At 36.0% G+C, this 23557-nt stretch overlaps 1 protein-coding gene across 1 annotated transcript in view; it reads right to left on the reverse strand.

The window, feature by feature from the left end:
- Positions 1-23557, reverse strand: part of LOC123542370 (pleckstrin homology domain-containing family H member 1-like) — a 140231-nt gene that overhangs the window by 104696 nt on the left and 11978 nt on the right. The window lies entirely within an intron of this gene.

The following is a 23557-nucleotide window of genomic DNA, read 5'->3' on the forward strand; positions in this document are numbered from 1 at the left end:
AAACTGCCTAGAAAATGCTGACAGTAACATCCTGAAGAAGCAAGATAGATAAATAAAGAGAACTTTGAATTTGACCAAGAAGATTTTTTCAAAGCTCTAGAACTAATCTACCAAGACAACTGCCGAGAGTCACTATTTACCAGTTACATTTTAATCTGCTTACAAAAACTGCTAAAAGAAACATCCCTTGTAAATCCTAAGCTAACTAAGAAGTGAAATTACTGCACATCAGGTACAGTAAAACACCATTCACTCCAGCATCGATGGCTCGAGCTCCCGGGCTCACTTCAGTATAATATTCTTGTGATCCCTGTCTGTTTTTTCTTATATTTTAATTGTTTGTGTCACTCTACATCTGAATAAAGGATAACTCAAGCATTTTGCTCATTCTGAGATTTGTGACCTCAAGAGGTCTGTGTTTTGCTATATTTTTTGCTTACTTCAATGACATTCTGAAATTTTGATAGTCATGAACCTCTATCACCTATTAATAACAGCCGGTAATATTTTTTTAGACTGTCTACAGTTTTAAATTCTGCACTGTTTGTAAAAATTAATGACTGAATACTATCCATTCTAACTTGTACATAATTAATATAGGAAACCTATATATATTTATATATATATATAGCTATTCATTTATCTAAGAGAACTAACATATCTAGTACAGGAGAACATCAATATACTGTGAAACCATTAATTCAATGGTTCCTACAAATTATCAGACATAAAATTCCCTGACTTTTCCCTGACACAGCACATTTTAAATAAATTATTACTTTTTCCTTGCATAATATGAAATTTAAAGCAAAGATATAATGTCTACAAGACATTTTCTAAATGAAAAGTGGTTTGATTTTGCTTATACTGATATCTGAATAAAAAAAACTTTCATAAAATTTAAAAAGTTAACTTAGTCATAAGTCTTCAGGTACAAATTATGGAATGTTGGCCTCCATCCACCGCTACAGTAAGGCCATACCAAATTGATATGTCGTTCGTCGGAACTACCGCATCAATAATTTCATTCCCGAGAAAAAAAAATAAAAATTACCCGCCCGCACGTACATAAAAATCTCCGAAAAAAAAATTTTTTTTTCGATTATGCGGTCCGGAATAATAACGGCAAAACAGGTTTTATCGCTGTTTTAATGCGTCAAAGTGATATTGATCGGATTTCATGCGTCATGTAGCTGATGATCCAAACTCAAAAAGTCAGGAGTTATGGTGTTGTTCATCATTTGTTTTAAATCTGGAGTGACCTTCGATGTGCCGGTAGGTAATGAAATAGGCACATTCTACTTTTGTTCAATACAGTGAAAAGAACGAAGCCCGACTTGTAAGACGTGCACGGGGATGCAGTTAAAAATATTTGGAAATATTGTTCAGATATCAAGTTTTCAAACCATTTGTTATCAGCTGTTTAATTCAGCATGTTAGATCTAGAGCCCAAAGCTGAGGCCAACTACTATCTTAAAAAAATATTTGTTCACAGATCCTGACCGACCTATCACATTGTCTCGGCCCAAATCTTTTGAACGTAACTTCTTTAGTACAGCAGTCAGATATTCTATCAAAACACATTTAGTCAATTTTAAAAATTGTTTAGCTTTTCAAATAAGTAGTGTTGATATGAAAATAATTTCTAACAAAATATGTCCTTTTGTAACCCCAGTTTTGCCTGTTTGTACACATGACGCCAGGATATATTTAAAATTGGCTGTAAATTGCTTGAACGAAAGAAAAAAAACAGACTTCCCCAACTCTAAATTTATAGTTCAGTCAAAGCACAACAAACAACACTTTTAAGGGTGGCCATATTGGGATCATTCTTTGTCCGTCTGTTATTATTTTTGCCTGAAATGAATCTCTACCACAAAAGCTTAAGCTAGCCTGATCATGATCTGTTAAGAAATTATTCCAAAGGGATTCGAGCAATGTCGAAGCATCTGTATGCCCAACTCCGTTTGGTCTCACTGGTCAAGTGGTTTATTACTTCCCCTCACCTCTATGGGTTGGAGTTCCACTAGGGGCACAAATTTGTTCATTTGTCAAAGCCATCTAACTGTGTTTCAGAAGAAATGTTATTCCACACAATCATGTGCCTGTTTTGTCTTAAATATTCCTCATCCTGTGCCATTAAATAGGCACGTCTTCAGATTAATGTAGAAAAATCAAAATTAAAAATAAGACACTCATTCCTTAGTAATTAAAATTACAAAATAAAAAAAATAAAGTGATTCAGTGAGTTTTGGCAAGAATTTATTTGCAAAATCATTCATGTAGTCTTTAAAACATATAGAAAAGCTATATACTGTGTTACCCACACTGTAAATGTTTGATTTCTGTGTTATTTCTAAAGAAATGTTAACTTTATATATAATCATAACCGCCTCCTCAAGGGTTCAAGCTGGGAAAAAAAATAAAAAAGCCCGCTCGCTCCATGTAAAATCTACCCGCCTCTGAAAAAATCAAAATTGAGAAAAAAAAAATAAAATAAAAATTTCGCTCGCCCGCTCCTATTTTTTTTGAAAATTTTCCGAAGAACTATTAATCAATTTGGTATGGCCTAAGCCTTTTAGAAAACTGCACAATGACAGCCAAATAAAATATCATTTTCTTGACATCTCACTGACTTTTTCTGTGTTACAACAAATTTGCTGACAATTTTCAAAATTGCCAGACGATTTTCAAAATTACAAGAAAATTCCCCCAACATTAAAATAATGTTTACTTCCACGACTTAAAATTTGCCCTGCATGATACAAGCGGCAAATCTAATTAATTATTTGTGGGAGATTAATATTTTGTGCATATCTGCCATGGTTACCTCAAATAAATTTTCCATTTATCCAATCTTTAAAAGTTTATGTCCTAAATAAAAATGAACTACTCACCCAAAGATAAAGTCCATAAGGGACGATGTAAGTCTGAGCCCCGGAGACAGATTCATTTCCATCCTCCGTATTGGGATCTCCACTTTCTGCCATTCTCAAACTTCAAATCGTGTTTCAACAATTCCTTGTTACAGAATTTTTTAAAAAATCCATTTTTTCTTTCCCCTAATATCACTTACTGCACGAAAGGTGCTCTCTATCAGCACATTTTAAATTAACGCTCCCTTGAGATGGAAAAAAAATCCTAAAATAAGAATACAGGAACCCATTGACATTAAATTTTCATGGTTTTTCAATATACAGTTCCTCAGATGTAACTTTAACTTCTCTCATCCGATGGACGATCAGGTCGCAGTTAAACAATACCACATGCCTTATTGAGTAATTATTGACTAACATTGGCATCGTCTTATCCCCAGAACAATATTAATTCCTAAATAAATGCCAATATAAGCAACAAATGATGGTTGGATGCAATAGAATGCAACCTTGTCAATTTTCAACACAGTTTCATCAATAACATTCAAAGTTCCTGGCAAAGTTGAAAAGTTCCATCCATATACACATCTACAGACAAAAGTTAAAATTGAATCAATTTTATTTATTGCCTAAATTGCAAGTGATAAATAATATTATACCATTCAAACACAGGAGGAAAAATATTTTCAAACTAGTAGCATAAATATAAAAGTTGCTGCAATATTGAGTAAAATAGTATCAATTTAGAAATTATTAAACTTTTTTTTTTTCATTTATATTTTTTAAGTAAAATGTAATTATGCAAGGGCTATTTAAATGTAATTAAATTTACAATCTAGGCCAATAAACCAAAACTTTATCTACTTTACTCAAAATATAGTCTCAAATATATCCATACTAAAAATATTCCAATTTCTTCCTACATTCCATATATAACGAAACAGAAAAATTCTTGACATATATATACAATGACAGTGGAGAAAAATCGAATAACTGCCACATTACTGATTGACCCCCTTCCCCAATGACTGCCTATAATCCACTGCGATGGGATATAGGTAAATATGACAGTCGAATTGAAGAGTGTAATGTGTGTGAGGGATAGAAGTTCACCTGACAACATAGCTGGAATCTGGTAGCTTATCTTGGCAAACCAGTAGCATGCGGATCAATTCCAGATAATTACAGGAGTTAGAGGTATAACATTGTGCCAATCAACTGACAACTATTAAATAATTCTTGGGAAGGCAACAACCACTTGTTCGAAATCATCATTTGCAGAAATTTTGAGATAGTTTAAATGCCTGGAATAAATGCTCTTGAAACCCAAGAAGGCAGCTTGATTGAGCTTTCAATGTTTTTGGCTGTCAAGAACTATCAAACATAAAACTAACAGAGTCTCATTCAATGCATATAAATATATATATTTCAAAACTTCAGAAGATCGTTTGAGAAGTGTCTACTTTAATGGTTTGTAGAAAACAAAATTCCATCCAGTTTAGTATAAAAGCTTTCTAATCGACAGGGCTAAATCATTTGATACCTTCCATACAATACAAGCTTAAATATATATATGGCCCTAAGTCGCTCACTTGTGTAACACATCATAACAGTGTAAACATGTTTTACCTAGTGATTTCATGGAGACAAATATTCTGACCAATTTTCATTAAGATTGGAGCAAAAAATGTGGCCTCTTGAGTGTAAACAAGCATTTTCTTTGATTTGACCTAGTTACCTAGTTTTTTAACCCACATGACCCATATTCGAACTTGTCCAAAATTTCAAACATTCTGACAAAGATCAGGGAAGATTGGAGCAAAAACGTGGCCTCTAGAGTGTATACAAGCTTTTCCTATGATTTGACCTAGTGACCTAGTTTTTGACCACAAGTGACCAAGATTTTGAATCGTCTACGATTTCATGATAACAAACATTCTTACCAAATTTTATGCAGATAGAATAAACAAGAGGGCCATGAAGGCCCTATAACACTCACCTGACCTATTGACCTAAAGATCATCAATATAGTTAAATTAAGATATGGTCATAAATGTGGCCTCTAAAGTGTTAACTAACTTTTCCTTTGATTTGACCTGGTGACCTAGTTTTTGACCCCATATGACCCAGATTCGAACTTGACCTAAAGATCATAAAGATTAACATTCTGACTATGTTTCATGAAGATACAGTCATAAATGTGGCCTCTAGAGAGTTAACAAGCTTTTCCTTTGATTTGACCCGGTGACCTAGTTTTTGACCCCACATGACCCAGATTCGAACTTGACCTAAAGATCATCAAGATTAACATTCTGACTAAGTTTCATAAAGATACAGTCATAAATGTGGCCTCTAGAGTGTTAATAAGCTTTTCCTTTGATTTGACCCGGTGACCTAGTTTTTGATCCCACCTGACCCAGATTTGAACAGGACCTATAGATCATCAAGATTAACATTCTGACCAAGTTTCATTAAGATACGGTCATAAATGTGGCCTCTAGAGTGTTAACTAGCTTTTCCTTTGATTTGACCTGGTGACCTAGTTTTTGACCCCATATGACCCAGATTTGAGCTTGATCTAAAGATCCCCAAGATTAACATTCTGACTAAGATTCATGAAGATACAGTCATAAATGTGGCCCCTAGAGTGTTAACTAGCTTTTCCTTTGATTTGACCTGGTGACCTAGTTTTTGACCCTACATGACCCAGATTCAAACTGGACTTTGAGATCATTATGAGTAACATTCTGACCAAGTTTCATGAAGATATAGTAATAAATGTAGCCTCTACAGTGTTAACAAGCTTTTCCTTTGATTTGACCTGGTTACGTAGTTTTTGACCCCAGATGACCCAATATCAAACTCGTCCAAGATTTTATTGAGGGTAACATTCTGACCAAGTTTCATTAAGATTGGGCCAAAATTGTGACCTCTAGAGTGTTAACAAGTTTTTCCTTTGATTTGACCTGGTGACCTAGTTTTTGACCCCGGTTGACCCAATATCAAACTCGTCCAAGACTTTTATGAGGGTAACATTCTGACCAAGTTATATTAAGATAAGGCCAAAATTGTGACCTCTAGAGTGTTAACAGTTAAATTGTTGACGACGGACGACTGACGACGGACGGACGACGACGGACACAGGGCGATCACAAAAGCTCACCTTGAGCACTTCATGCTCAGGTGAGCTAAAAATGTGCCCCCTAGGTTGTAAACAAGCTTATTCTTTTATTTGACCCGGTGACCTAGTTTTTGACCCCACGTGACCCAGATAAAAATTCATCCGACATTTCATGCAGACAAACATTCTGACCAATTGAAGTTTCATGCAAATCAAATGAACAACAGTGTTAACAAGTTTTTCGTTTAATTTGACTGGGTGACCTAGTTTTTGACCCCATATGACCCAGTTTCAAACATGGCCTTGGAATCATCAAGATAAACATTCTGACCAAGTTTCATGAAGATAGGGTCATAAATGTGGCCTAAAGAGTGTTAACAAGCTTTTCCTTTGATTTGACTGGGTGACCTAGTTTTTGACCCGACATGATCCAGTTTCGATCCAGGCCTAGAGATCATCAAGATAATCATTCTGCGCAAGTTTGTATCAAATCAAAGCATAAATGAAACCTCTATATGGCTGAAAGGGCCAAAATAGAAAATTTTGCCGATTTCTGGGGTAGTCACTCTAGAACCCACGATGGAATCTACCGTAGATTCCCATGTATAATGCGCACCCGTGTATAATGCGCACCCCCGATTTTAGCCCAAAAACATTTTTGGTCAATTTTGAGGTGGATGGAAAACGAAAGTAGAGTTTACATCGACACCGTAAATAAATTTTATCTCTGCGGCAGACAGCAGCATCAGTCTCGCTGTACTATCGATTTTTGTTTTCTTGAAAATAAAACCAGTAAAATATTGTTATATTTGTTGTTTTACCTTTTTTAATTTACTATTTTGAATAAATAAATAGCAGCTGATTCAATATTTCGGAATGGTATCTTTCAAAATGACATGAGCTTCTCAATTCAAACCGATAACAAAAGGTGTGATAGTCTTTTTGTCACAACAAATAGCCAGTAATTACCTGCAATTAACATGTCACCTCGTGTCAATTATGTTGTTCACAGTTTGATCTCGGTTAAAGATAATTCTCGATCTTTAATTATTATCATACTGTTTGTGAATTATTAACTTTTCTTTCATCAAAATACTTTTAAATTTATATGAAATTAATTTTGTTTGAAAGAAAAATAAACCATTCGATCTTTTACGGAATGTAACGGCGATCTTAGATTTTAGCGACGACAGTAAGTGCAGGGAGTAGTTTCCCTTTACCAAAATGGCGAACATCGGTAACAAACTTGTTTTGAAGTTGGAAAATTGTCTATACATGTGTATCATGCGCAACCACGATTCAGGGGTGGTCCCGGGGGTCAAAAAACTGCGTATTATACATGGGTATCTATGGTAACCAGTTTTCAAAAAGAACAGAAATCTTATTGTGACTTAAGCTGTGTGTAAGTGTGGTTAAAATCAATATAAAATGTCACTTCTTTTGTGTTCACAAGGTAAAAATTACCAAATTTTGGCTCTTTCAGGGGTCAATCAGGGGTCGTAACTCCGGAACCTATGATTGGATCTGACAGATTCATCATGGAATCCAAGATTTATTGTTGCTGAAGATATTTTGCAAGTTTGTATCAAATCAAACCGTAAATGAAGTCTCTATATGGCTGCAAACCCATGATGGAATCTAGCCGGTTTTCTAAAGAAACCGAGATCTTATTTTGACTTTAGTTGTGTGTAAGTGTGGTTAAAATCAAATAATAAAATCTGGCCAGTTTTCAAAAGGAACCAAGATATTATGCCAATACAAGTTGTGTGCAAGTTTGATTATAGTTGATTGCAAAATGTGGTTTCTATCGTGTTCACAAGCCAAAAATAGCAAATTCTGGCCTGTCAATACAAGTTGTGTGGAAGTTTGATTAAAGTTGATAGCAAAATGTGGTCTCTATCATGTTTACAAGCCAAAAATGACAAATTTTGGCCCTTTAAGGGGCCATAACTCTGGAACCCATGATGGGATCTGGCAATACAAGTTGTGTGCAAGTTTGATGAAAATCAAATACAAAATGTGGTCTCTATCGTGCTCACAAGGAAATTGTGGACGGACGGACAAAGTACGGACGAAGGGCGATCACAAAAGCTCACTATGTGACAGGTGAGCTAAAAATGGACACAATTTCACAATTTCAACAAAAGCTTGAGTTATGTAACTTGTTCTGTTAGGTCATCTCATGATACTGAAGACATGTGTAAGTTTAACAGCATTTGGCTAAAGTTAGTAGCCTTTCAAAGAAAACTACTCACATGCAAAATTTTTGTGATGTTGACACTCATGAAAACGTGTCAACAAAAGCTTCATTATTTAAAAAATTACAAAAAGTTGATTTAAAATTATATGATATTCAAACTATTTCAAAACTACAAGATGCCTTAGTAGAAAAGCACATGTCTCCCCAAAAAACGGTCATAGAGAGTCATGGAGGAGCAGTCAAGTGACTGTGGTTGGCTAAGCAAATGAATGCAATTAGGTCTCTATGAAATGGTTCATGTTCAGCCTGAAAAGGTGGTGAGGGAGACATACTAGTCGGTGGTCATCACCTGAATGTAAGGTTCTGGGTCATGTAAGCTATAATGAAATGCAATTTCTAGGTCATCCTATATGGGACAATGGTTTTCAATGTTGCAGCGCCCTGAAACAGGTGCAGTGAGGTCGAAATCAGAGGACGTATCCTCATGTCGGTAGGTCCAATCAACCTAGTAAGTGTCAAGGTTCTGGGTCAAGTGGTTCTCCAGTTATAGATCAGAAACAGTTTTCATACCTCAGGGCCCTGTGAGTTTGACCTTTGACCAGGCAAGTAACCTCAAAATCAAGAGGCGTCATCTACACTGCTTTTAAGTTTCAATGTTCTGGTTCAAGTGGTTCTCAAGCAATGAATCAGAATTGGTTTTCCATGTTCTGGCACCTGTGACCTTGACCTTTGAAAGAGTGACCCCAAAATCAATAGGGGTCATCTACACTGCATGTCCAATCATCCCATTAAGTATCAACATTCTGGGTCAAGTGGGTCTCAAGTTATTGACCATGTGCAGGCCCATGTGATCTTGACCTTTGATGGAGTGACCCTAAAGCCAATAGGGGCTACTACTCCATAAGCCCTATCATCCTATGAAATTTGAAGGTTCTGGGTCAAATAGTTCTCAAGTTAATATTGATCGGAAAAAATGTCCATGATATAGCCTTGGCCATGTGTCTATGACCTTTGACCTACTGACCCCAAAATCAATAGGGCTCTTCTACTCTGAAAGTACAATCATCCTATGAAATTTTAACGTTCTGGGTCAAGTGGTTCACAAGTTATTGATTGGAAATGGTTTTCCATATTCTGGCCCCTGTGACCTTGACCTTTGACCTACTAATCCCAAAATCGATAGGGATATTCTGCTTGGCATGTCCAATCATTCTGTGAAGTTTCAAGGTTCTAGATAAAGTGGTTCTCAAGTTATTGATTAGAAATGGTTTTCCATCATCAGGCCCCTGTGACCTTGACCTTTGATTGAGTGACCCCCAAAAACCATAGAGGTCATCAACTCCACAAGCCCTATCACCTGATCAAATTTGAAGGGTCTAGGTTAAATGGTTCTCGTTTTCGATCAGAAATGAAGTGTGATGGATGGACTGACAGGCAGACAGACACACAGGGCAGAAACTCCATTGGGGGATATATAATTCCTGTCTTCCATTTAATTGCAGTGCAGAGCGTTCACAAAAAGGTGTCACATATCTTGCCCACAGCATACAAATTCCATACAGAACTTGTTATAATGAAGAGATGAGAATTCGGTAATGTTGTGACCTTGACCTTGGCTGCATTGGAATATTGGTTCTTCTTCTTGTTTGATAGAGTGAAATATTCCACAAAAAGTTTATTAATATATCCTTCAAGAGATTTAGATATGAAATCAGACAGACTGACAAGGTGAAAACAATACCCTACTGTATTTGACAGATTGCAGCACTCCAAACTATGTTGTTAACATGTTCGTTTTTTGTTCAACTATTGACCAACTAGTAAATTAAAACAGTTTTAGATATATCCAACTAAGTACATTATCTTATTAGTTTAAAAATAATCTTTACTGGTTAACAGAAACATGGCTTCTTGGCTTCAAAATCTCCATAAACAATTAAAATAGACCTACAGGAATAAACAGTGGGTGAAAATCAAGTCATAGGCCATTTACCATCAGTTCTAGAAACATACAGTTAAACAGGTGGTCCCACTTAATCTCACATGATGCTAACATTTATCATCTAACTTATCCACCTATTACTTTCTCTAATCAGATTCCAGCATTATGGCTAATTTATTGAGAACACCTTCAATTAAATTCTAGATACACTTGCATTCTTCCAGTAGCAAAGAAAAGATAAGTAGCAATGACATAAATCACTGGGAAGATATGCTTCAAGACACACATCTGGACATATCACTAGTACTTGAAGCTAAACTGTTGGAGAAGGTTATACTTTACAGATTAAGTCTTTGCAACAATGATTTGTTTGTTTTGGGTTTAACCATTTTTCAACAGTATTTCAGTTTTATAATGGCGGGCAATTAACCTATGGATTCTGTACAAGTATAAACCTGTTCTCCGCAAGTAACTGCCAACTTCCCCACATGAATCGGAGGTGGAGGACAAGTGACACAATGTCTTCTATCAAATCGTCACGAAGAACATAAGCCCCGCCTGGGGACCGAACTCACGATCCAACGATCCATAGATCTGGGCTTTCCTTATTGAGCTAAGCAGGCGGGCTTTGCAACAAAGGAAGGAAATATAAAATGCTTAATAAGTGGAAAAAACTTAAGTGGACTGGATACAGAGTCAACAGATTGAACAGAAGAAGTTAAAACATAAAATGCTGAATAAAGAAAGAAATAAACATTAATATGTTGGACACAGAACAAAGAATTCAAAATTGATGAAGTGTTGGAAACATGAAAAAGGAGAAAAAAACTAAATACAGAAGAAATAATTATGAATGGCTGAATACACAAATACAAAGTAAAAGGAAAGGAAACAAGTGAATGAAGTATTGCCATGCAATACAAAGTCCCCTACTGGAAGGCACCTAATTTTCTCTACTGCAGTATAACATAATGAACTGAACTGATTTTAAACAATATTGTACTATATATACAATATAATATAACAAAGCACTTGGATTAAAATTTGCATATACATGTATAAAAACATACAGTTGTTTTGGAAATTTTTTTTGGCCGATTATACAGAAAGTTATAAAAGTTATTTATAGTAACAAAAAAGTGAAATTAACCTTAAAAAAAAAAAAAAAAAAAAAAAAAAAAAAAATTATTATAAAATATCAGTCCACAAGAAACTCTTTACCAGGTAAAGATAGATAAAACAAGAGCTGTCTCCATAGGATGACACATGCCCCCGATGGCACTTTGAATGAATAGTTATGGCCGATGTTAGAGTTTAGGACCTTTGACCTATGGACCTGGGTCTTGCGCGCGACACGTCGTCTTACTGTGTCACACATTCATGCGTAGTTATTTTAAAATCCATGCATGAATGTCAAAGATATGGACCGGACACGCCCATCAACGCACTATCATGAAAAATGACCTTTAACGTCTAAGTGTGACCTTGACCTTTGAGCTACGGACCTGGGTCTTGCGCATGACACGTCGTCTTACTGTGGTACACATTCATGCCAAGTTATTTGAAAATCCATCCATGGATGACAAAGATATGGACCGGACACGCCCATCAATGCACTATCCTTTAACGTCTAAGTGTGACCTTGACCTTTGAGCTACGGACCTGGGTCTTGCGCGTGACACGTCGTCTTACTGTGGTACACATTCATGCCAAGTTATTTGAAAATCCATCCATCGATGACAAAGATATGGACCGGACACGCCCATCAATGCACTATCCTTTAATGTCTAAGTGTGACCTTGACCTTTGAGCTACGGACCTGGGTCTTGCGCGCGACACGTCGTCTTACTGCGGTACACATTCATGCCAAGTTATTTGAAAATCCATCCATCGATGACAAAGATATGGACCGGACACGAAAATTGCGCACAGACTGACAGACTGACAGACTGACGGACCGACAGACCGACAGACGGTTCAAAAACTATATGCCTCCCTTCGGGGGCATAAAAAACCGCCTAAAATTTGGATGTACCATACATGTTGTCCCACACAAGAGTAGTCTCGATATTTCCCTACGGTCAGTAATAAAAAAAGTTACAACATAATCTATTTATAGTTACAATAAAGGGACGTAATTCTAAACCAGAAATGTGTCCATGGGACACAGATGCCCCCACTACATGACAAAGGACACAGATCAATGTTGGGAAAACAATACGCGTGACAAAACATTAAAATGACAATTTTTTCCTAGGTCAGGGGTAGTGATGGGCCAACAATCAGCGACAATTGAATAATCGTCGGCGTTGCACTCATGAGCGCGATCGCCGACTTCACTTTTCCCTGACCAATTAATTACTTTGCACCCTAAACGGGTAATTTAGTTCTTTCTGACCTTTTTCTTTCCGGTATTTACGGTTCTTTTGGGACAATTGCTAAGGGAAACTACTGTACGTAAAAATGGCTACCTCCAAAGTCTCGAAAGAAATTGAGGTCATTGTGATCACCCAGATTTTGGAAGATATATGGCTTTTACAAAATTAAGCCGGGAAAACCATCAACCTAAACTCTTGACATTAGTATGGCAATATGCAAAGCATGCTGTAAGACTTACGCAAGCATATTAGCAAAGGTATTTTCAATTACTGATTTTGTGGGATTGAACTCATTCCAGTCGTTTACTAAGAATTAATTGATCGGTAATACTTTTTTTGCTCCAAATAATTTTATTTTAATAACACAATGTCACTGGATAAGTCCCTGGTGAAATTATGACGAGTAACTAATTTGAAGTTTACTACCTTCACAAATATTTTATTTTTATGCTGTTAACTTAATCTGTCTATGAAGGGATACAACAGAAATAGGATATTTGACGTCTGTGTGGTTCGTTTCTTAAGTAATGACATAAAATATTCACTGTGAGGTGAACTTATATATATGCAACTAGAGTAACCTATTATCCGATTATATCCGTTTAATCGAATCGGTTGGCTTGTCCGATTATGCCGATTAATCGATTGGCAAATCTAACCGATTTGCCCATCACTAGTCAGGGGCCATAACTCCTATAATACTGAATGAATCCGGACGTGAAACCCCAGGTGCACAACTGCACATGCTGACCAACATTCCTGTAAACTTTGGTGACTCTAGGTCAAATACTTTTGGAGCTACGCACGACACAACATTAAAATGACCAATTTTTAACTAAATCAGGGGCCATAACTCCTACACGACTGAATGAATCCAGACGCGAAACCCCAGATGCACAACTGCACATGCTGACCAATATTTCTGTAAAGTTTTGTGACTCTACGTCAAATACTTTTGGAGCTAGGCGCGACACAACATTCTATGAAGGACGGACGTCGGACAGACAGACGGACTCATAAGAGCGGAGGCATAAAAAAAGTGTGCCTCATGGTTGTGAACATTTGTGCCAAGTTACATCAAAATGCATGAAGAAGAAATGCTCCAGACAAGTCATTCTTGAATTTGACCTTTGACCTCTAAGTATGACCTTGACCTTAGACCTAGGGCCGGGGCTTTGCGCACAACATGTTGTCTCATCCAGGAAAATGATTGTACCAACTGATATTTAAATCCTGTTTTGCATGACAAAGTTATAGACAAAGTTAAAAATCCTCTTGACCTTTGATCTCAAAGTGTGACCTTGACCTTAGGGTTCTGGAGCTAGGGTTCTGGGTGTTGCGCATGACACGTCGTCTCATCATGGGGAACATTTACGCCAAGTAATATTGTAATCCCTTGATGGATGACAGAGTTCTGGACCGGACAGGAAAAAACCCTACTGACCTCTGGCCTCCAGTTGTGATCTTCACCTTTGAGCTAGGGGTCCGGATTTTGTGCAAGACTTGTTGTCTCATCATGGGGAACATTTGTGCCAAGTAATATCAAAATCCCTTCATGGATGGCAGAGTTATGGACCAGACAGGAAAAAAGCCCTATTGACCTTTGACCCCAATGGTGACCTTGACCTTTGAGCAAGGGCTCCGGGTTTTGCGCAAGACACGTTGTCTCATCATGGGGAACATCTGTGCCAAGTAATATTGAAATCCCTTAATGAATGACAGTTATGGACCAGACAGGAAACAGACCCTGTTCATGCCGTGTTAACATTTGACTGCTAAGTGTGACCTTGACCTTTGAGCTAGGGGTCTGAAAGTTGTGCATGACACATTGTCTTATTATGAAGTAAAATTGTAACAATTGAAATTAAAATCCCTTCATGGATGGGAGAGTTATGGACCAGACAGGAAAAAAACCCTGTTGATCTTTGACCTCCAATTGTGACCTTGACCTTTGAGCAAGGGGTGGGCTTTGCGCATGACATGTCGTCTCATCCTGGGGATCATTTGTGCCAAGTAATATTAAAATCCCTTCATGGATGAAAGACTTATGGACCGGACATGAAACAGACCCTGTTCATGCCATGTTAACATTTGACTGCTAAGTGTGACCTTTAACTTTGAGCTAGGGGTCTGAAAGTTGTGCATGACATATCGTCTTATTATGAGGTACAATTGTGCCAAGTGATATTAAAATCCCTTCATAGATGGGAGAGTTATAGACTGGACAGGAAAAAAGCCCTGTTGACCTTTGACCTCCAATTGTGACCTTGACCTTTAAGCTAGGGGTTCGGGTTTTGCGCATGACACGTCGTCTCATCATGGTGAACATTTGTGCCAAGTAATATTAAAATCCCTTCATGGATAAAAGAGTTATGGACTGGGCACGAAATTGCTGACGAACAGAATGACAGAATGATGGAATGACGGAAAAGTGCATTCCTATAGTCCCCGAAACTGGTTTTCAACCAGTAGGGGACTAATAAAAAACGTTGAATAATGACAGAAGGAAATAAACAGTGATAAATACAGAGGGATGGAAACAGAAAATGCTGAATACATAGGGAAAGAAATTGAAAGCCCTGAATTCAAATAAAATGAAACAGAAAGAAATGGTAGCAGATAGAACAGAATACAGAGAGAAATACTCTGAGTCAGCTGAATACGCAGAGAGAGAAACAAAGGCAGCTGAATACAAACAGATAAAATGAGTTGAATATAGAGGGAAGGAAATAGTGAGGAAAAGCAACAGAGAGAGCTGAATGAGCAGGGGAAAGAAGAATATTGAGCATGCTGAATACAGAATGATGGAAACAGAAATAGGTGAATACAAAGGGAAGGAAATAGAAAAAGGTGCATTCAAAGGACAGAAAACAGAAAGTGCTGAATACAAACGAAATTAAATTCAAAGGGATAAAAAAAAAAACCCAGCCAATACAGAAAGAAACCAATGAAGCTGAGAAGGAAGAGTCAGATATTCTTGGCTATACTGGTAGCAATTACTTTATAATATGACTTCAAGCAACTAGCACAGTGAAAATCAAAGGCCTGAAGGGCCCGAGTCGGCTAATGATTGATGTACTGACAGTATAGTCTACCTGTTTCAGTTTGTTTTTAGTTTTTTTTCTTAAAATTTCATAACACAGCTCAATATTTATCCAAAATATTATATCCGGATACGATTACACTTTTCTCCAGTTTCAACAATATATTTTACAAATTGTGATGATACGGAGAGACATTTAGCAGCAATTGGCAGTATCTGACATTGAAGTTTATGGTTAAATTACCTCTTATTTAAATCTTTTCTTAAAAAAGTTGTTTCGTTTTGTGAAAGCAGACAAACATAGACGATCTACTTTCGATTTCAAAAACTACAAGAAAATACAATTTAATGTTTCGCCGATTTGTTTATTTCTCGAAAAATAAGAATTAAAATCATTTTTAATATCAGTAGTAACCAAACAAACCAGTAAGAGCTTCTTCTTCCGATAATTTATCCGTTTACTGACTGCAAAATTCAACCCACGCAAAGTTTATAGAAATCATACGATGCGTGTATACGTTCAATGTGGGAGAATTAAGGCTGATCGGCTATGTTACCTAACGCATCCAGACGATTCAGATTTTGTTTTTAAAAAGCATTGTGTGCGTTTCTGTAATTTTATATACGTTTTTATACGCTTAGAAATTATTAGACATGCGTATTTGCATTATTTCTATACGTAATTTACGCTAATACGCATCTTATCTGGAGCCCTGTGGAACTATTTTTTGTTTTTCGCTGGATGTTACGCAAGCTTTGTAAGCCTGCGCAATTCTTAAAATGCACATTTATGCTTAATGAGTTACATTCGAGTATTGCACAATTACAAGTCATAAATATGACAGATTACATCGTATATTGGTCATAGCAAAGGGAATTGACACAACTTAACTTCATTCATGCAGTGAACTGTTTGAAATTTGAGAAATCTAATGGAACTACATCCCTTCACGTGTTATTCGGTCCATTTAGAGAATCGCTGAACAGCAAGGACTCGTCAAAAGGCTTTCAGCCTTTAGCCGACTCAAAAAACAAAGATATAATAATAATAATGGCTTAACTGTTTTCCACTCTGTAAACAATCTCGTTAATTTCACCTAACATACCTTAGCAAACAGACATTCCAATATATTCATCTTCAAGATGGTAATTCTATTTGTAGCCCTGACTTGTCTAATTCTGGATTTACCCCACAGCAAGCTTACAACAGATTCTCATTATTACAAGTACTTAGAAATTGGTTAATGCATCATTTTTACAGTTAAGAAATAAAGAATCCGTCTTATCCTGGAATTCAGCCATTTAGATCATATAAAATTATGTCAAACAGGTAGAAATCTTGCCATTTCAGCCAACAAGTATGTCAAACAAGAACAATTGAGTCATTTCAACAAGAGCACAAACTAGATTGCCTAAACCGAAAGCAAAAAAAGCCAAAACATTTAAGTGAATTAAAAAGCTTACAGTTAATTTAAGACCCATAAAGACAATTGGTGCTTTCCATATGACTGTATATTCTCCTATGATTTTTTGGCATTTGTTGGCAGTTAAAGTAGATCCTTAGCTTCTTGTACCAGCTAAATATGTAGACTATCTATCTGACTGGAAAATGTCGACTGTCATCAAGGTTCAGACGCCAACTCCCATGAAAGGGTAACAACAAAACTCTTAAGTATTTGAAAATTTTCAAAATATTCAAGCTAAAAATAAAATTTGAAATAAACCAATCAGACCCTAAAGTTAAGAGACTGGTATACAATTTATGACATAAATAAGTTGAAACTTTAACTTCAAAATAAAATAACCTTTTTCAAAATAACACAATAAAGAAGATAATGTGTATGAAAAATGTGAAATGACATCGAGTCGGACATAATTTTCTAAAAAAAAAAAAAAAACCTCTTAAGATAATACTACAACCATTATATCATAATCTTACATCAAATTCTACCATTCTATCATAAAAGGTTTACATAAAACTATAAAGACTGCCCAGTATCACTCTCTATGGTGCAGAAACAGCAGACTCTGTGGCTATTATAGAAGATTTATCATTTCCCTTGATATGTTTGCCTTTTATTCAAAACAAAGCAGGATTGTTTATCAAAGTATAAAATGTCATTTTTGTTGGCTGAATGTTTATTATATTAAGTCAACCAAAACTGAGACAAACATTTTCTCTTCTTATCCACACAATAAAAATTAAAAGTAACTGTAATTTTGCATGGAAACGACTGTTCCAGGTATTTTTTCTAGATGAAAATTCAAGCCTTCTTTGTCGATTATGTTCTATAATGTTGTTTTTTTCCCCCTTACTTACACCTTCTTTTCATATTCAACTATATTGTTTCAATTCCAACTGGACATGTGGGTGGAATTTGCATAAAGATATTTTTACCAACACTTGCTGTCATTCACTTTTATGTTAGCACTATCAGTTTTTATGTTTATACTTATCTTAAAAGATCCTATTTCCTTTCTTAAACCCTGTGGTGGCACTAGTGGGGTATTTCAGGCCCTCAAAACATTTTATATGCATTTTTTTGTCAATATAGAATACAAATGCCACTTCCAATAGATGAATAACTGGTATTCACTTTATGATGGAAATTAACTTAAAAAGTTTCCGTTTCTGTTTTGGAAAATATTGGAGGAAGGGGGCATTTATTTGCAGGATAGAATATATGGAGTTCAAGATAAAAAGTTTCTTGTACAGATAAAAGTATAGATATTTAAGTACAAAATTAACTCTTTAAATGCGTTTTTCCCTTTCTTTTCTTGAATCATAAAACCTTACAATCAATGCATACACTGCATACCCAAACTTTGTGGGAACCAACAAATGTGTTGTTTCATTTCGCACATAACCACTTGAAATACCAAGTGCACACGATTAGGCTGAGTTAATGTTTGTGTCTCTAAGGGATTTTATACATCCTAACTTTTATATCGAAATCATGATCATTTCTCCTCCATTTAATGTTCCTTTATGTAAAAACTCTATTACCGCTGGAGACGTAAATATGATGAAAATGTGTATTATAACCTGTTTTACATGACATCTACGATAAGCTGCCGAAGATATTTTCCCACGCTTGCATCCTTCGGTTTTTATCGCTTCATAAACAGCTTACGATGATACATCTGCCACGGAAAACTGCATTTATAATGAGATTAACATGGAATATACGCATTCTACAAACGGCTTTTGCAATTGGAATTCCGCAAGGTATTCAATCAAAGAATTCGGTTGTTGCAATTATGCAGCTTAACAATTAATTTCTGCAATGGATTTACTATTTATAGAATACAGAGGTTTTACAGATCTACCGCTTTCCCTACAAATTTCTGCACTTCATTTAACTGGTTATACTAGATGGTTTCCTCATGCTAATAACTGCTATTCAGGTATATTACAAACTAAACTAGAAAGAATGTCCCAGGGGCCTTAGGGACCAGTGAGTTAAGGTTGCAAATTTGGAATCATTCAACTTTCACTGTAAGTTCAAGCCTTGCTCTGCGTGTCTTAAACTTTCATGACTTTCACTGGCTAGCAGGTCTGTAGTCTTATTTTGATGCCTGTCTCTTTTTGATAAAATGTCAAGATAGGTACCTTCTGTTTTTTCTTGACCATTAAAAACATGAAGGGGAAAAGCCTGCTTGAAACAGTCAAACCAGTGCTAGTGACCACCTTTGCTAAGCAGCTTCCTTTTCAAGGCTATATTCATAAAAGTTTTTTTACAGACTGACCACAGCAAATTAGCAACCAACAGACTACTAAATGACAAATCTTAAAATCTTAAAATACCTGCTTCATGTAGTAGCTGCTTAAACAAGGTTACACTGTATCACCATGTTGAACATTTCTCTCATTTCTCAGATACTTATCACACCTAAGATGTATTTTTTCTGCTCTATAAAAGATCATAATTATCTCCAGAGATAAATAGACTTTGACAGGAAACTCAAAATACATCAGTCCAACATATTGGAGCTATTCACTTTGAACAGACAGCATTTCTACCTGTACGGCATTATAGGAATACCTGAAAAACCTGTGAAAATACTTAACATTTGCTGCTATTTAACTGTATGACAATTTTCATTACATTTCCATTACGAGGGCTAAATATAACAGACTTTATCTAAAGATGTTAAATAAAGACTATAAATTATAGTGGTTTTCTATCTATTACAAAAACATTAACAGAGTTATCTACCCTTTGTCAATATTACTCTCATCAAAAAACAATTTACTGTAATGAAGAATAAACTTAATCTTTCCCTTTCATTTGTTTGTAATTACTTTTTTATTGACAAAAAATGATACATTTCGTTCAAATTTAACTGCAGACATCATATCATGTGGAAAATTGCCCTGAAGATCTCCCCTTAAGTTATGATTGTCTACTAATTTTCTAAAACCTTATTTTGGCTGTTGTTCACCAAAAAAATACAGATGAATAGCTTATAATAGCAAATATTTGCAACACATTTCCCTGGAAATATTATTACTGACATAGTTTGATACATTTAATTTATTCACAAGAATAAGTATATTAGTAACATAAGGTTAAAACTTTTTTATATATATTTCTGTTGATATTCTAAAAGAATCCAAACTTCAAGTTTGTAAATTAATACTGTATTATTCATTGTATATTACAACCTGTTTATAAAGCATCCTAGAACCCTTTTAAGTTTTCATGATAAACATGTTCAAAGGTGCTTTACACTCACATATTCCATTCGTAAGTTCATACTTTTAACATGACCAAAACATTGCGAAATGGTACTAATTTCTCTTGAGATATCACTACATTTTACTCTGACTTTTTCATAGACCCCATTTTTAAAATGCCGAACTTTGTAAGTGTAAAAAGTCAGGTACTTAAATATGCAGCTCTCTGATTGGTCTGTTACAATTTCTGATGTCATGTTAAAACTATGAATACATAATGTTGTGGACCATAATTATTGTAAATTGGTTAATATGCCAAATGTGTAATCCACAGAAAATAAAGTCTTTACTTACTTACTATATACAGAGACAAGGGCAGCCATTCACGGGCACCAATTCATCTTTTACCAGTGAAGTTTAACACTGCAGCGACTGGACAAGAGGTAAGGAGCTTAACAAAGCCCCCAGAACAGAGCAAATGAAAGACATTTTAGATGCATGCATGTGTGTCTAACTTAGCCTAGATGTTAATGAATTCTGTAACCGGCCTGGTGTACAGCATAGCTCAGTCAGCTTCATACGAAGCCTTCTTACATAAGAAAAATCAGTAATGGCCTTTTTAACTCTCAAGACACCATATAACAGAGTATATCTTCAAATGTTCGTAATAAGATATTTCAAATAGGACTCGACACCATAAATAAATGGGGAAAAACATGTAGCCATTACCCAGACTAGACAGTACTGAAACGACTCAAGACAACTGATATTTTACCACAAATTGTTTCAGATTCTGTACTGCAAATTCAGACAATATATCAGACTGAACAGCTATAATTTGAAAGTGATTATAGCCTAGCAGACAGAAAACTTACTTTGTAGCCAATAAGCAACTGTATTAGTTCATCTTAAGGATATAATGTGCTGTCATTTGCTTTGTATACTGTCCCTCATGACGATATGAAGCCTAATAAACAACAGTACAAGTGTCTAGTTTGTGTCTGTGGGAAAAGACATTTAATACACCGTGCAAATAGTGAGAATAATTCAAAACTTTCTGCAGATCTCTTAAGACAAGAATACTGCCCCGTGCTAACTGAATAACATCATCGAATGCCCACGACTGACTATCTATTTGTCACCGCATCCGATGAATGAAGCGTAACAGAATCGATTGTCGTGGGTGTCCAACGATGACCTTTTGAAAGATGCACAGAGATTTGACTTCATTTTCCTATCTTTCATCAATTAACAGTAAAAAGAAGAAAGCTTCTGCTATTCTTATATCAGAGATCAAATGTCTAATGTTCAGACAGATAAACATATACTGGCACAACCTAAATATATGTCTACAAATAATGTACAGACTTGGAGGTTGATTTCTTCTGCCTGAAGTAGAAAAGAGTGTAAAGAAAAAAAGTATACCAGCTGATAATCAGTCCAAATGTACAATAATGCTTTTGTCTGACCTCTGTCTGGACAGAATAAGGTCTTACTAGATAATAGTGCAGTTTGACAACCCCTATGTGGCTGTATGAGGAAGGTATAAGACTCCTAATCAGTATGTCACAAGATCAGATCATGTCTGTGTCTAAATTTGACTGTAATCTATAAAATCACAAACTATGGTACCCTCATCTCAGAGCAAAATGTGGACATTAGTGCTTCTTCATTTCAATGCACTTCACTTTTCACCTTGCACTCTAGCAATGGCATGAGGATTTGTCACAACCAAAGCAGTCATCAATTTAGTTAAAACTGAGAGAACTTTATATACAAACTAGAAGATGCTTTTGTAGAAAAGCGCACGTCTCCCCACAATGCATAGTAGTAATAGGCAAGAAGTCAATAGGGGACAAGAGCGAAAGTCAAAGAGATGCTGATGGTTGGCATGATCTACTCAGCCTGTCTAATCATTCCACGAAGTTTCAACATTCTGGGCCTAGTGGTTCTCAAGTTATGGATTGGAAACGGTTTTCCATGTTCTGGCCCCTGTGACCTTGACTTTTGATCTAGTAACCCAAACAAGAGGGCCAAGATGGCCCTAGGTTGCTCACCTGAGAAATGAACCATAACAGTGTAAACATGTTTGCCCTAGTGTTTTCGAAGAAACAAATATTCTGACCAATTTTCATTAAGATTGGACCAAAAATGTGGTCTCAAACAAGTATTTTCATTGATTTGACCTAATGACCTAGTATTTTGGCCACACATGACCTAGATTTCATCAAGGCAGCCATTCTGACTAAATTTTATGAATATCCAGTGTAAAATGCAGCCCCTATTGCATACAAAAGGTTTTTCTTTGATTTGACCAGGTGACCTAGTTTTTGACTCCAGATGACCCATATTCGAACTTGACCTAGATTTCATCTAGACAAACATTCTGATCAAATTTCATGATGATTAGGTGTAAAATGCAGTCTCTGTTGCATACGCAAAGTTGTTAATTGATTTGACCTAGTTTTTGACCCAAGATTACCCATATCCAAACATGACCTCGATTTCATCAAGGCAACCATTCTTAACTTAATTTCATGAAGATCCGTGCAAAATGCAGTCCCTATTGCATACGCAAGGTTTTTCTTTGATTTGACCTAGTGACATAGTTTTTGACCCCAGATGACCAATATTCGACACTGACCTAGATTTCATAAAGGTAATCATTCTGACTAAACTTCATGAACCTCAATTGAAAAAATACTGCCTCTATTGCATACAAAACGTTTTTCTTTGATTTGTCCTAGCGACCTAGTTTTTGATCCCAGATGACCCATAATCAAGCTTGACCTTGATTTTATCAAGACTATCATTCTGACTAAAATTCATGAAGATCAATTGAAAGATACAGCCTCTATTGCATACACAAGGTTTTTCTTTGATTTGACCTAATGACCTAGTTTTTTACCTCAAATGACCCAATTCGAACTTGGCCTAGATTTCATCAAGGTAATCATTCTGACCAAAGTTCATGAAGACCAGTTGAAAAATACAGCCTCTATTGCATACACAAGGTTTTTCTTTGATTTGACCTAGTGACCTAGTTTTTGAAAAATACAGCCTCTATCGCATACACAAGCTAAATGTTGACGGACGACAGACAACGGACATCGAGCGATCATAATAACTCACCTGAGCATTAAAAATAAAAGGGGTCATCTACTCCAGCAGCCCTACCAACCTATGAAATTTGAAGGTTCTAGGTCAAATGGTTCTGCAGTTATTGATCGAAAATGAAGTGTGACGAAACGATGGCACATGTGACCTGGACCTTTGATGAAGTGGTCCCAAAAAAAAAATAAGGGTCATCTACACT

The sequence above is a fragment of the Mercenaria mercenaria genome, chromosome 1, assembly GCF_021730395.1.
Source record: "Mercenaria mercenaria strain notata chromosome 1, MADL_Memer_1, whole genome shotgun sequence".
NCBI classification, from domain to species: domain Eukaryota; kingdom Metazoa; phylum Mollusca; class Bivalvia; order Venerida; family Veneridae; genus Mercenaria; species Mercenaria mercenaria.